This window comes from Rutilus rutilus, assembly GCF_951802725.1.
Source record: "Rutilus rutilus genome assembly, chromosome: 22".
NCBI lineage: Eukaryota > Metazoa > Chordata > Actinopteri > Cypriniformes > Leuciscidae > Rutilus > Rutilus rutilus.
Window position 1 is genome coordinate 13,433,856 of NC_140227.1, and position 13,309 is coordinate 13,447,164.

General features: G+C 36.5%; 2 long non-coding RNA genes across 3 annotated transcripts; both read right to left on the bottom strand.

The window, feature by feature from the left end:
- Positions 1-3,944: 3,944 nt before the first annotated feature.
- Positions 3,945-8,200, bottom strand: LOC311282278. Its single transcript, XR_014625912.1, has 3 exons — positions 8,185-8,200; positions 5,271-5,305; positions 3,945-4,948 (listed from the first exon to the last, which is right to left on the bottom strand). It is a non-coding gene; the product is annotated as an uncharacterized lncRNA (long non-coding RNA).
- Positions 8,201-9,825: 1,625 nt separating this feature from the next.
- Positions 9,826-13,109, bottom strand: LOC311281519. Of its 2 annotated transcripts, XR_014625808.1 has the most exons (5): positions 12,882-13,109; positions 12,030-12,175; positions 11,038-11,200; positions 10,743-10,961; positions 9,826-10,376 (listed from the first exon to the last, which is right to left on the bottom strand). It is a non-coding gene; the product is annotated as an uncharacterized lncRNA (long non-coding RNA). The 2 variants fall into 2 exon arrangements; XR_014625809.1 differs by having other exon boundaries at positions 9,829-10,376; positions 12,030-13,109.
- Positions 13,110-13,309: the final 200 nt, after the last annotated feature.

The window sequence follows — 13,309 nt, forward strand, 5'->3', positions numbered from 1 at the left end:
AATGGTAAATACGACTTGAAAGGGCATTCAAGTCCACATTTTCACCATGAAATTCATATTTAAGATAATTCCGATAGCACGTGAAGGCAGCAGTGAGTGACTTTGAACGCGGCATGGTTGTTGGTGGGTCTGAGTTTCAGAAACTGCTGATCTACTGGGATTTTCACGCACAACCATCTTCTAGTTTACAGAGAATGGTCCAAACAAGAGTATATATCCAGTAAGCGGCAGTTCTGTGGGCGAAAATGCATTGTTGATGCCAGTGTTCAGAGAAGAATGACCAGACTGGTTTGAGCAGATAAAAAGTCAACAGTAACTCAAATAACCACTTGTTACAACTGAGGTCTGCGGAAGAGCATCCCTCTTGAATGCATAACATATCATACTTTGAAGCAGATGAGCTACAGCAGCAGAAGAGGAGAAGCAGAAGGGAGATTCACATCATGGATATAGGGCCAACAAATCTGCAGCAACTGCGTGATGCTATCATGTCAATATGGACCAAAATATCTGAGGACATCTTGCTGAATCTATGTCACGAAGAATTAAGGCAGTTCTGAAGGAAAAAAAGGAGGTCCAACTAGGTACTAGCAGCTGTGTACATAATAAAGTGGCCGGTGAGTGTACAGTATGTTTGATAAACTGTTAAATAATGTGAAATTAAACTAGCATAAAAAGTAGCTAGTTTTAAACAAATCCAATGTCTGTATTTAGCCATTTTCCATAATATTTTGTTCCATTTTTACACAAATTGAAGTGCTGACTCTTTGTCAAAGTCATCAGTTACTTTAGTAACAACCCTGTTACTAAATTTACTGTGAGGAAAAGTTATAAAACAAATATTTGTATTCAATTCATGGTAAATATAAGTATCAATAATTAAAAACCAATTTATTCCCAACTAGCTAGCCCTTATTGAGTGACAGCTTAATTTATGATACATTTGTAACTGATTGATACATTTCATTCTGGAATTTTTTTTTAAAATAATATTTTAATTTGATACATTTTTCTATTTTATTTTGAAAAGTACATAAATCAGAGCAACAGAGCAATCTAATCTTGCAAAGATTGCTTACCTCATATATATATATATAAAATAAACATTTCAATCTCTAGGTTAAGCACCTCTGTTTACTGACAAATAAAAAAAAACTCTTTTTAAAGAGTTTCAGATTCTATTTTGTACCCTATTTGTGGAATAAATCTGGCTGATTTTTCCAGGCTGTGTTTGAAAACCTTGGTAGATTTACCTTGAAATGCAAAGAGTAAAGACTGATATCCTTCTTTTGGATGTGGGCTGCATCTCTGATCAGAGCAACCAGAAAGCCTCTGGGATTGAGAAAGGCAGCCTGTCGATAAACATGAGGTGCAATACTGGATGACTTCTCCCACAGGTATGACCTGAGCAGGTCTGCTTCAGTCTCCAGACATGAGAGAGCTGATGATGTTAGATATGCAGCAGTGGAGCTTGTCATGTTATATTTAACTGGCTGAAAATTGTTTAAAAGGAGGGAAGACACCAGCCAGGAAGCTGAAGGGAATCCAGACGCTCCCACTCTACCAGGAAGAAACAACGCAACGGACCAAGAGAAGCAGATTCCATTCCCATGCCAATGTCCATTTTCCTCAGCTTGTCTTGTAAAGATAGCAACCTTTTCCCAAGTCGTTCTATAGTCTGGAAGTTCTTGGGGTTGCATTAAAAGACTGGTGTCTCTTTACCAGTTCACCTGCCATACCTGGACTAAAGCCCAGAATGAATGGGTCCGTACTGCTAATGATACTTTGAATATGATCTCTCAAGTCTTTCAAAAGGCCCCCATTTCCTGACCTGGGGAAAAAAATTAAAAAGTTGATAAATGTGGGAGATAAATAAGTGTAGCATTTAAGAACCAAGTTTAATTATTATAGGAAACTTAAAAAGTACTATACAGTGGTTGAACAGTACTGATAAAGAGAATAACTCCCTTTGGAATGGACTTTGTGTTTAGACCTTTTTCATGCTCACACATTACAAACTAAAGAAAGTTGAAAATGTAAAAAAGGATAAATAGGTCCTCTTTAAAGCTTGACTTCCTTTTTTTTATTTTTTATTATCATTTTGGAACACTTGGAAGTTTCCTATGGCCCCCTAGTAGATCCCAGGCACCCTGGCTAAGAACCACTGCTATAAAGTTTTGCATACCAAATCTTCCTGTAAAGTTAATGATATCTGAAAGAATGTATTGGCCACGTCCCTGTGATGTAGACGGCTGACTTAGATGCCCTATAACCACACTCTGCACGACTGCTAGATCAGCATGGTCTGACATGGCTCCCTGGTTAGGTGACCTGTTGAGAGAACAGATCAACCAACATAATTTGTATTGAACCAAGAAAATAATTTTAAAGCATTTCATGTCCCAGCAGTACCTGCTTTGTAATGCTTCAGTGGGATCACTACTGTGTTTGGTTATGCGGTGATGTGCATCAATCAGATTCAGAGCAAGTAGATCTTCCTGAGTCCTATGAATGGTGTTTGAATGTTTGTCTCTGGATCAGGACAGAGTGCAGGATGGCACACTGAATGTGCACAGTGTCTTCGGGCGAGAAGAAGAGTATCTGTTTTACTGAGGACCACAATTCATCCTTCAGGTCCCAGGAGGAATCGCACTAATCCTAACAGCAGCTGTATCAGATAATAGGTTATGTACATCAGAGAGCATTTGTATGCTGTAGACTCCAGAACTGTCTGTAAATCAACCAATTTACATTCTCTTAAAAGGAACACATGCTTCTTCTTTTTTTTTCTCTTTTAGACCTGGGGTCCATTCTTCGTACCTCACATAATACATCTGACATGATTTGACAGATGCCAGATCTTCTAATCGTGAAAATTGATCTCTGGTTAATTTGGTTCTTTAAACGAATTTGCGGATTTGATTAAAATATCCGGATTTAGTTGTTTGATATTTCTGCGTGTTCTTGTGTTCATTGGAAAGGGCAGATATATCAATACTCGAAACCATGATCAGTAATGCAGTGATTTGCTGCTGTCAAGACTCTTAATGATATCATATAAAATCATTATTCAAAACAAAGGCATAGCTTGATGACACTGTTAATGAGTGGGATTCATGGGAGTTGTCATCTTCACCTCCACAGCCGATGGAAAGGAATCCAATGGACTTGGGCAGAAATCATGTTCATGGATGAGATAACGAATTACATTTGAACAATGCCGCAGGAGCGAATCCCAATGAAAGACATCTGCGATACGAGGCCAGCAGATCTTTTATTATGCATCGCAGTTGGCCACTTCTGCTCTTTTCATTGCGTATGTGGGGTAACACAGTGCTGTTTTACATGGTTAAAATAAAAATAATCATACTAACTTAATATGAGTGAGTTGCAGTAATCTAGATCGATATTAGAAAATCATATTAATAAAAACTGGATGACTTGTGTTGCTAAATGACATGCAATTCATTTAAAAATATATTGTATAATGGAGAAAGATCTCTCTGATTATGCTATGTTAGCCACTTGACAAAAATGTCTCTGAGGCATGGTAAAAACATGGTACTCGTGGTAAATCAAGAAAACAACTGATTCAAACAATAAGACTAACCGTGTTGAGCTACACTGTAAAAAAAAATCCCGTAAAAAAACGGTAAATCTCTGGCAGCAAAGTTTCCAGACGGGTTCCGTTAAATTACAGCAAATAACCATTTCACAAAATTACAGGCAAAAACCGTAAAAATACAGAATTGACTTTACGGTCAAAATTAATTAAATTACAGTACATTACTGTTAATAATGGCTTATTAAACCGTGGAAAAACAGATAAATTATGTCAAATTACATAAAAAGAACATTCAACTTAAAGGTTAAACTGTAAATTTAGGGTTTTATAAATTTATTTTATAATAATGCTCTGTCTATCTACAGTAATTATCTTTTAATATATAGTTTTTCTGTGTAAAATAACTATGAAGTTATGTATAAAAATGTAATAAGTACATAAATTCAAATACAAAGTTTGTATATTTACAGTTTTAATTTTTTGCAGATCCAGTTTCACAACTTTGACCAATCTCTAATTAAGTACTTAATAATAGCAAATGTAGTCAATTTCTGTTAAATTAACTAAACGTACAAGTACGGAATACCTGCACATTTACAGTATTACTCATTAAACAAACACTGAACATCAAGATACGTGAATGATAGGAAATACAGGCTTAGTATATCATTTAGAACATGTAACAATATCCACATTAAAAGACAATTGCTGTATGCCTTTATACTCTAATATAACTTATTTCAAATATTTACAATTACATTTTATCCAAAGTGACTTAAAATTAAGAGAACAATAGAAGCAACAAGTGCAGCGACAAGTCCCAGTTAGTGTAGCACAGTACACAAGTTCATTTATTTATTATTAAAACAAAGATTTAGTATTATTGGGTCAAGTGTTTATGAAAAGATGGATCTTTAGCAGTTTCTTGAAAATGTGTTGAGTTGGGCAGGTCATCCCACCAGCAGGGAACAGTCCAGGGAAAGGTCAGTGAAAGTGATTTTGTGTCTCTTTGGGATGATGGCACCACAGGGCGCCGTTCACTTGCAGAACACAAGCTTCTGGAGACACATAGATCTGAAGCAGTGAGTTTAGGTCTTGCTGCAGCATCTGGATCAGTTGCAGAGGTTTGACTGATGCTGGAAGAGCTGCCAGGAGAGCATTACAATAGTCCAGTCTGGATAGAACAAGAGCTTAGACAAGGAGTTGTGTGGCTCCGATAGGAAGGGCCAGATCTTTCTGATGTTGTATAAGGCAAATCAGCAGGATCGCATGGTTTGGCTGAAACCATAAGCAGTTCTGTCTTGGCAAGGTTGAGTTGAAGGTGAAGGAAGAATTTTCCATCAGGTAGGCTGAGATGCGAGCAGCAACCGTCAGATCCTCTGGCTGGAATGAAAGGTAGAGATATGTGTCATTAAGTGATAGGAAAAGTCATGTTTCTAAATGACAGAGCCTAGTTACACTACAAAAAATAAATAAAAAAATATTAATAAATAAATAGATGGGTGGAATCTAACACAATCGGGGTCTTACTGTAGTAAAACCAAACCTTGTGCAGCTCCAGTGGCCTCACAAGGATCAAATGAATATTCACATGGGAAAATATAAAATAAAACAAATTAAATGTTCTGCCACTTTTAGTGCAATCATATGGAATCAGAAGACTTGGCCATTACAATATTTTAAATTAGCCTACTTCTTCCCATACCTTGTTTGCCATGATCATTCTGCTTTCCACTTGACCTGAAAAAAAAAAAAAAAAAAATTTTTTAACAACTCAGTATTACATTCACACATGTCAGAATATGTTCCACTGGGACAATGCAAAACCTCAACTGACTATGATCTGGAAGCTGAGCAGGAAAGGCTAACAGTGATGTTTTGAGCTGAGACACCTAAAGTTAGGGGTGTAACTGTCTGTTCATCTGGATCAATGCAATTTTCATAACCAATGATCAAAAGTATCCTATGAAAAAGGCTACTATGATGACCCCAGGTCATCCAAAATGTAGATAAGTTCATTTCTTCATCAGAACACAAACATTCTTCATCAGAACACAAACATTCTATCAACTTTTATTTTATAAGCCTAATATATGCACATGTATGCATTCTATAGCTAACGTTACGTGTTGGCAAGCAGATGCAGCCAGAATATGCCATTTATCATGTTGTGTTCATATAGGCCTATTTCACAAAAATGGCCGCCGAGACCGGAAGTAGGGTAAACTCTTTTCCGGTGAAAGCGCTAGCAGTAGCAGTCGGAGGACAAATGCGGAGACTAAAAGCGGCCAGTCCTGTTGCGTACCTTTTTATGTTTGCACTCACAGAAGAAACAACCCTATTTATAATTGCACAGCTTTCCTTGTGACGAAATGTTGAAAAAGCGCTGGATTTGGGCTATACCGAGAGAAGAGGGGCACTTTTTTTTGTGTTAAGCACTTCACGGAGGATGAAGTCCGTGTAACTTACGAGTCTACGAGAGTCCGGTCGTAGATATCTTACACCGCAGGCCGTGCTTTGCAGGTTTTCATGGAACAACTGGGGAGAAGTTAAATCACGCCAGACACAGACGGCAAAAAGACGTGTCTGTGGTGTGAAGGAGGAAGCAGATGTTGAAAATGGAGTGTTGATGCCGGTTCGGGAGTGATGCCCTGACAAAACATGTTTATATTGCACTTGATTGTTATCTGATTTGCACGTCATGCACTTTTATTTATTATTATTAACTGTTGGCAAATTAAAATTGTTTGTAGAAGTTGTTTTCTGTAACTTTCTTAAAAATGAGTGAACACGGATCAGTTTTTCCGTGAGCGGGACTGGAAAACCCGGAGTGGATCAGGAGCGGAGTGATAACAGAACGCTTAGAGTGGAGAGAGGAACATGCTTTTGCTCCACTCCAGGCTTTGACCACATCCCCCTAAGTAGGGTGAATAGCCTACACCTCGTCTTTCCCATTCAAACTAAAATTAAGACATTTATTACACTATTTGAGAAATGCAAGCATATTTATAGCATTAAAATTATGAACAGTGAATTTAAGATAGAAGGACAGGGGGAACCCTGATATTGACGGAAATCCGTCGTATACTCTCGTAGCGACTGAGAACTTCAATCCCTGTATATATTATGAAGTGTATTACTGAATATAAAATTACATATATTATGATATATTAGTAAATATATGTCTCACATTTTTAAATATATGAAAATTCTTTATGTATTATTCAATATATTGTAATATTAACACAATATATTATTCTGTATATTTTCAAATATACTGTTAAACCATTCAATGTATTGATCATTCATATATAGGGAAATATATTTTCTTTTCATAAGGGGACCTGACAGTAAAATGTGATTTTCAAAAAATCAAAATCATGATTTTTTTAAAACATGTAATATCACTCACTTCATTCATGTTTTTAGTCTAACCATTTTTTAATTATTTGCCTTAATTTCATTATTAGACCCTACTAGCAACGTTAGGTCAAATTCACTGTAAAGATGTACAATTCTTAGTTTCATTCATGGTGGTAACATGAAAAATGAGCCATATTCTAGTCACTAGTGGAATATTGCTGCAATCTCCGGGACAAACTAACACTTAATAACATGAAATTTTAACAAAAGCCACTAGATTTCAAACATAGCCTACAATCAGACATAATTTCAATTTATTTATTTATTTTGTTTAGCTATAGTAAGTGTGAGCTTAGTCACAAAGTGCCATGCCAAAATGAATGGAACTTTTTTTTTTTTATGTAAGCAAACGTCAAGAATAATTTGTAACCTTTGTCCAATTTCGATCTTGTCACAGCTCCCTGAAAACTACCAGCAAAACGGACAACATCTGCTATTCTTACTTTTGTAAGATATATTAATGATAGAGAAAACAAGCTGTTCACAGTCCATTTTGAGAATGAATGGCGATCGTAGCGGGCGGCTGCGCGACCGGAAGTATCGCTACCCTACTTCCGGTCTCGGTCGCCATTTTGTGAAATAGGCCTATTCTAGTCTCATGTGCCTTCCTGTATCATCAAATACAGTATTTACTGAATTCGTTTTCTTAACAGTCTTGATAGCCACGTTAACCCTTACGAAAATTAACCACAAAGAAAAAACACAAAAACAAACATGGTAGGCCTATTCGTAGTATAACTGTGGTTATTAAAAATGGTAATAAAAATCCGCCAAAAACGTGGTTACTATAATTTTACTATAATTAAAACCAAGGATATTTTTAAGAGAAGAGTTTTCAGCTTCCAGACAGTGTTTCAAAATGTCCCGCCATTTAAGAGATTGATTTACTGACAGATAGGCCTACTATCGCGTATTAACGAAGATTTTATAGACAATTAAACGGACTTTGATATGTATAACATGTCTACGAAAGCTCGTTTTAGGTCTTTTGAGGTGTGGGTTCAACTGATCGTTCTTAAAACAGATGGAAAATGTAAAGACGCATGATGCTACATTTTCAGTGTTTTGCCCTCCAGCTCTCGCCAGTTAACTGAACATCATTTAAGAATGCTAATGTTAGCTTGAAAACTGTAAACTTAACACAAATGTAATATAAAATATCGTTCACATGTAACTTAGTATAATGAGACTCTTACCTCAGCCGGTGATCGGTTGGCATGATGTCCGCTCGCTGTGACGAACAAGGCTCACTGAAAAGGGCGTTATTTCCGAAGAATCCAAACGGACTGACTGACGAGCTCCTGCTCACGGCTGCTCTCGACGAATTCGATTGCTTTGAACCACTGTTGATCTCACAATCCACTTCACGAGAGTAGACTGAATTCAAATCTCCCGCTTGCCCAAACTCGACTGATCAGCTAACGTTAACCGTTGTGGGCGGGAGTAAACAGCGGAAATGAATTTGAATCTGCGTCATCGCGCGCGCGCACTCAAACACACACACACACACACACACACACACACACAAAGCCCTGAATGTGAAGCATCGGAGATTTGGAAAAATATTTATAAAATATACATGAAATTATGGGAGAATTAGACTGTTTATTATTATACTGTAGGCTACTATACTAGATTATTATACTGAGAATAATAATGATCAAAATGAGTATAAAATAAAATGTGAAATAAAAAAATAATTCAGGCCTACTGTAGCCTATGTAGGGTACTGTATGTACAAATCACAGTCTATGGTACAAATACTTTTATTTAACCTTAAATTTTTTTTACTTTAACCCCCACATGCTTAATAATCTGTCTGTAAGGAAAACATATTGAATAGATGCTGATTTCCGCAGTTATACCTTCTTTTCTTTGTTTTCTAATTTCACAGAAAAAATCTGTAAAATATTACTTAATTTCTGTAAAATTACACATAACTCTGTAAAAATACAGACAAGTTCCTTTTAAAAAACGTAAAATTGCTGTAAAACCAAAATACAAGCAATTACCTGTAAATTTAACAATGGACCTTTAAATTACAGCAAATGCCTTTTATTTTACAGATATTTGCTGTATAATGACAAAACGGTAAAATTCTGTAAAAAAATACAGACAATTACCTGTAAAATTACACTTTTTTTTTACAGTGTATATAACAATTCGTTTTCTGTTGATAAATGTATCCAAACAGTTGCTTACCTGTTTAATAAAACACGTAATATATTAAAGTAAATAAAAGTAAAACTGGAAATAGATGGAAATGCGGATATGATGTCATTGACAGGCGACGCATGGACACGGTCCGAGGCCTGGTTAAAATCCCTTATTTCTCTGGATTTAAACACTGTTGGAAATGTTTGGGATACTGTAAGTACACAAGTCAACAAAATATATAACATTGTTCTAGTGATTTTTGGATATTTTAATCTAAAAATCGTACATATTGTGCCTTTAAGAAAATTAATTTGGTTAGTTTTATTTTATGTCGAACTTTTCATTACACCACGGTGCAGACATTTCACTGATGTAAATGTAATGCCTACCTGGGACTGAGTGAGGTCTGTCACCTTTAGTTATTACACTGTTAAAAATTACCTGTAAATTTTACAGTAAAATACTGGCAGCAGGGTTGCCAGCCAATTACTGTATTTTTTACAGTAGCGTTTCTGTAATTTAATTTACAGAATTTTACTGTATTCTCTGATTACAGTAAAATTCTGTAAATTAAATTACAGAAACTCTACTGTAAAAAATACAGTAATTGGCTGGCAACCCTGCTGCCAGTATTTTACTGTAAAATTTACAGGTAATTTTTAAATGGAGTATACAATATATTTTCCTGATTTTTGAGTATTAATGATTGGCAGCTGAATTTTAAATGTAAATTATTTATCAACTGCATAAGCTTTAAACAATTGTTTTTAAATACATAAAGTGTTGTATAATGCACAACTTAATTCCCCTATTACTTCACAAAACAAAAAAATAATTCAACATACTTATCTTGAAAAACAGGTAAAAATGTATAACTTTAAAATCTGCATGAAAAAAAGTCATAAACAGTGTATTTTGTATTATTTTGATTTCATTTTTATTTTTTTTAAATGGACATGAAATTAAATATTTTTAAATTACTTGAAACAAATTAGCCGTCATGGCCCTTCACACAAAGAAGAAATACGCAAACAACATACATTTAAAACCACAAGTTGACCAACATGATCATAATAATAAAACAAAAAGAGACGGGTGAATTTTCACCACTTCATTACCAGACAAACATGTCCAAACAACAAGGCCCCAAGTCAGTCCAACAAACTTCTGATCAAAAATGGAGAACAATTCAGCTCCAGAATGCTGTTCCATCACAGGATGCAAAGAGTGGCTAGAAACATTGAAAAGAAAAAAGAGGACAATATATATTAGATATATTACAAAACATAATGATACAGTCAAAGACAGACACAGGGATGACAGATACAGTTAAGCCCCTTTCACACAGAGATTCCGGAAAAGTGACCCGGGATTTGATCCAGGTTCATTTGATTTGGTTCATTCACACTGCCAGTGATTTTCCGGAATCAGAGAGTGCATTCACACACAACACGTAAAGACACGTGACATCGATGTGACTTGTAATGTCTCAGCAGCGTCTTAAGTTTGCTTATGAGCTGTGATCTCTCTCTCTCTCAAGAAACCACGCTTGTGCATTTTTTTCTCTGATTCAATCATAAACTTGTGCATTACGTACCGTTTCACAGCTGGCGAACAATCCCGGCTTCAGCGTCATCACTACAACACGGCATTATTACGGCTTTTGTTCACATAGCGCGCGTTCCAGGACTGAACACGCCAATGTTACTAGGTCCCCAACCCGGCATCGATCCCGGCATCAGTCCCAGGTCATGTTTGCGTTCACACAGAAGGCATTCTGGCAATTTCCCGGGAACATCGCGCTGTGTGAAAAGGGCTTTAGAGACAGATAGAGAATATTAAAAGGTTACAATTAAAGGGAAAATAGATCTGTGTGTGTGTGTACTACTTACATTTCAGAAATTCCACTGTTAATCCATCACTTTGCTGGGCAGAGTGGCAACATGTGGGTTCACTGCAACCTGTTTCTTCTGTACCATTTGCCCTGTTGTTTTAGATGGCAATTTTTCTCTTGATTTCGTTGTTCCTCTTTCCGGATTAATACACACAAAGCGCCTAAAGGGTCAGGAAACAGACAATATGTAATTAAGATTGGTTTTAAGTTTTTGAGGCTTGTAATCATGTTTTTGAAATTGGACCATATATTAGAGCAGTGTTTCTCAACTCCAGTCATGAGGACCTCCCAGGAAGTTTTATATGTCCACTAATTAAAACACCTGATTTAACTCATTAGCTTGCTAGTGTTAAAGATGGAGACATCTAAATCATTCGCCCTAAAAATTCTCTCTTCTCGAGTTGAGAAACATTGTGTTAAAGGGATAGTTCGGCCAAAATTGATATTAAACCCATGATTTACTCACCCTCAAGCTGTTCGAGATGCATATGTCAATCATTTTTCAGACTAACACATTTTCAGTTATTTTAGAAAATGTCTTAGATCTTTCAGTGGTTATAATGTCAAGTTATGGGATCCACCTCCTTCAAGTCCCAAAAATGTGCATGCATCCTTCACAAAAGTAACCCATCCAGCTCCAGGGGGATAAACGAAGGCCTTCTGAGGGTAATCCGTGCGGTTTTGTCGTAAAAAAATATACATATTTAAAACTTTATAAATGAAAATAACTGGCTTGAATGAGTGGACCCCATTACTTCACATTATAACCACTGAAAGATCTAAGACATTTTCTAAAATAACTGAAAATGTGTTCGTCTGAAAAATGATTGACATATGCATCTCGAACGGCTTGAGGGTGAGTAAATCATGGGTTTAATATAATTTTTGGCCGAACTATCCCTTTAAAGGCCTCAACAGAAAAGGCAAGTTCTGATATTGAATAAATGTGTAAAATGCAGGTACTGAGGTTGTTAAGAATTCAATCATTACATTTGAATGAACTCCAAGGTACTGCCTCCTCCTGATTGAATATGTAATATGCTGTGAACAGTATGGGAAGGCCAGACAGGAAGCTGTGCTGAAAGCTCTCCTCACACACACAACTTGGCCTTCCAGTGCCCACTTGTCTGTGTCTCCTAAAACAATACAACATGTGACAATAGTTATTTTTAACTATACCATTTTTATTTTTAGGTTTTTTACATTTAAACTATAATTTAGTATTCAGAGTGCATGAACTCTTTCTTTTAAATAAAGTTAAAAACGACATTACAAACAAACAATAAGCACATTTCACACAGAGTAGGCTACAGCTAAAAAAACACATTTCGTACTGAAATGTAAGCCAACTATGGATTTTTACACCGGCATATTAAACGTGCAACAAACCACCTGGTAACTTATTACAGCATCATTTATAATTTATATGACATGCATCCTCCGTGAGTCTGACGCAAGGCTTTAGCAACGGCGTTTTCATTTCGGCGCCCATTTTAACAGATGACTTGATTTTGATTTGATTTACACCATAAAATAATCACGACGAAGTGTGCTAATCAACACGAAGCTCGTGTGAATACCGACAGTTGTCATTAAAGCATGTAATTCTTAACATAGGAGCCCATAGATTTTCTGCCCATAGCCGCTGTAGCGCCGGGGTGAGATGTGTAAAATACTACCGCGTCCGCGCTGCTGAAGCCCGGCGCAAGTCTCCTTCGCGCCCCGCGGTCGGAGGATGTGTGATCCGGGGTTACCAATATGAACCGCGAATATAACGTTACCTTCATAGTCTACGAGTTACCAAACATTGAAAATAAGAAACTGAAATAATAAGTCACTTACCACAGAGTTGTGAAGCAATCCTCTTGCGCTACCCGAAAGTCTGCGACACGACCGTTGAAGATCACAAATGCCTCTGAAGATTTGAAATTTACAGCAATATTCTGTATTTTGAATTAAACCGCCTAGCGACCCCAGAATGCATTGCAATTTACAGCAATATGCTGTATTATTAGAAAACAGCCAGCTGCTGTAAAATAATGCTGTAATTTTTACAGCAATTCATTACAGTGTAGCCACAGTCTGAACTGGGGATGCACAAGTTTTTCTGCACTTCCACTGCTTAGAAAAAGCCCACCATCTGTCTCCAAATCTGTCAAATGCACAGGTGGTTTACAATGAGATAATGAAGTCTGTGTAGTCTGTAGGTGTAGTTTGTATGGTTATTAGAGTCACCTTTTGTAGTGCAGGACACTACTTGTGTTAACTTG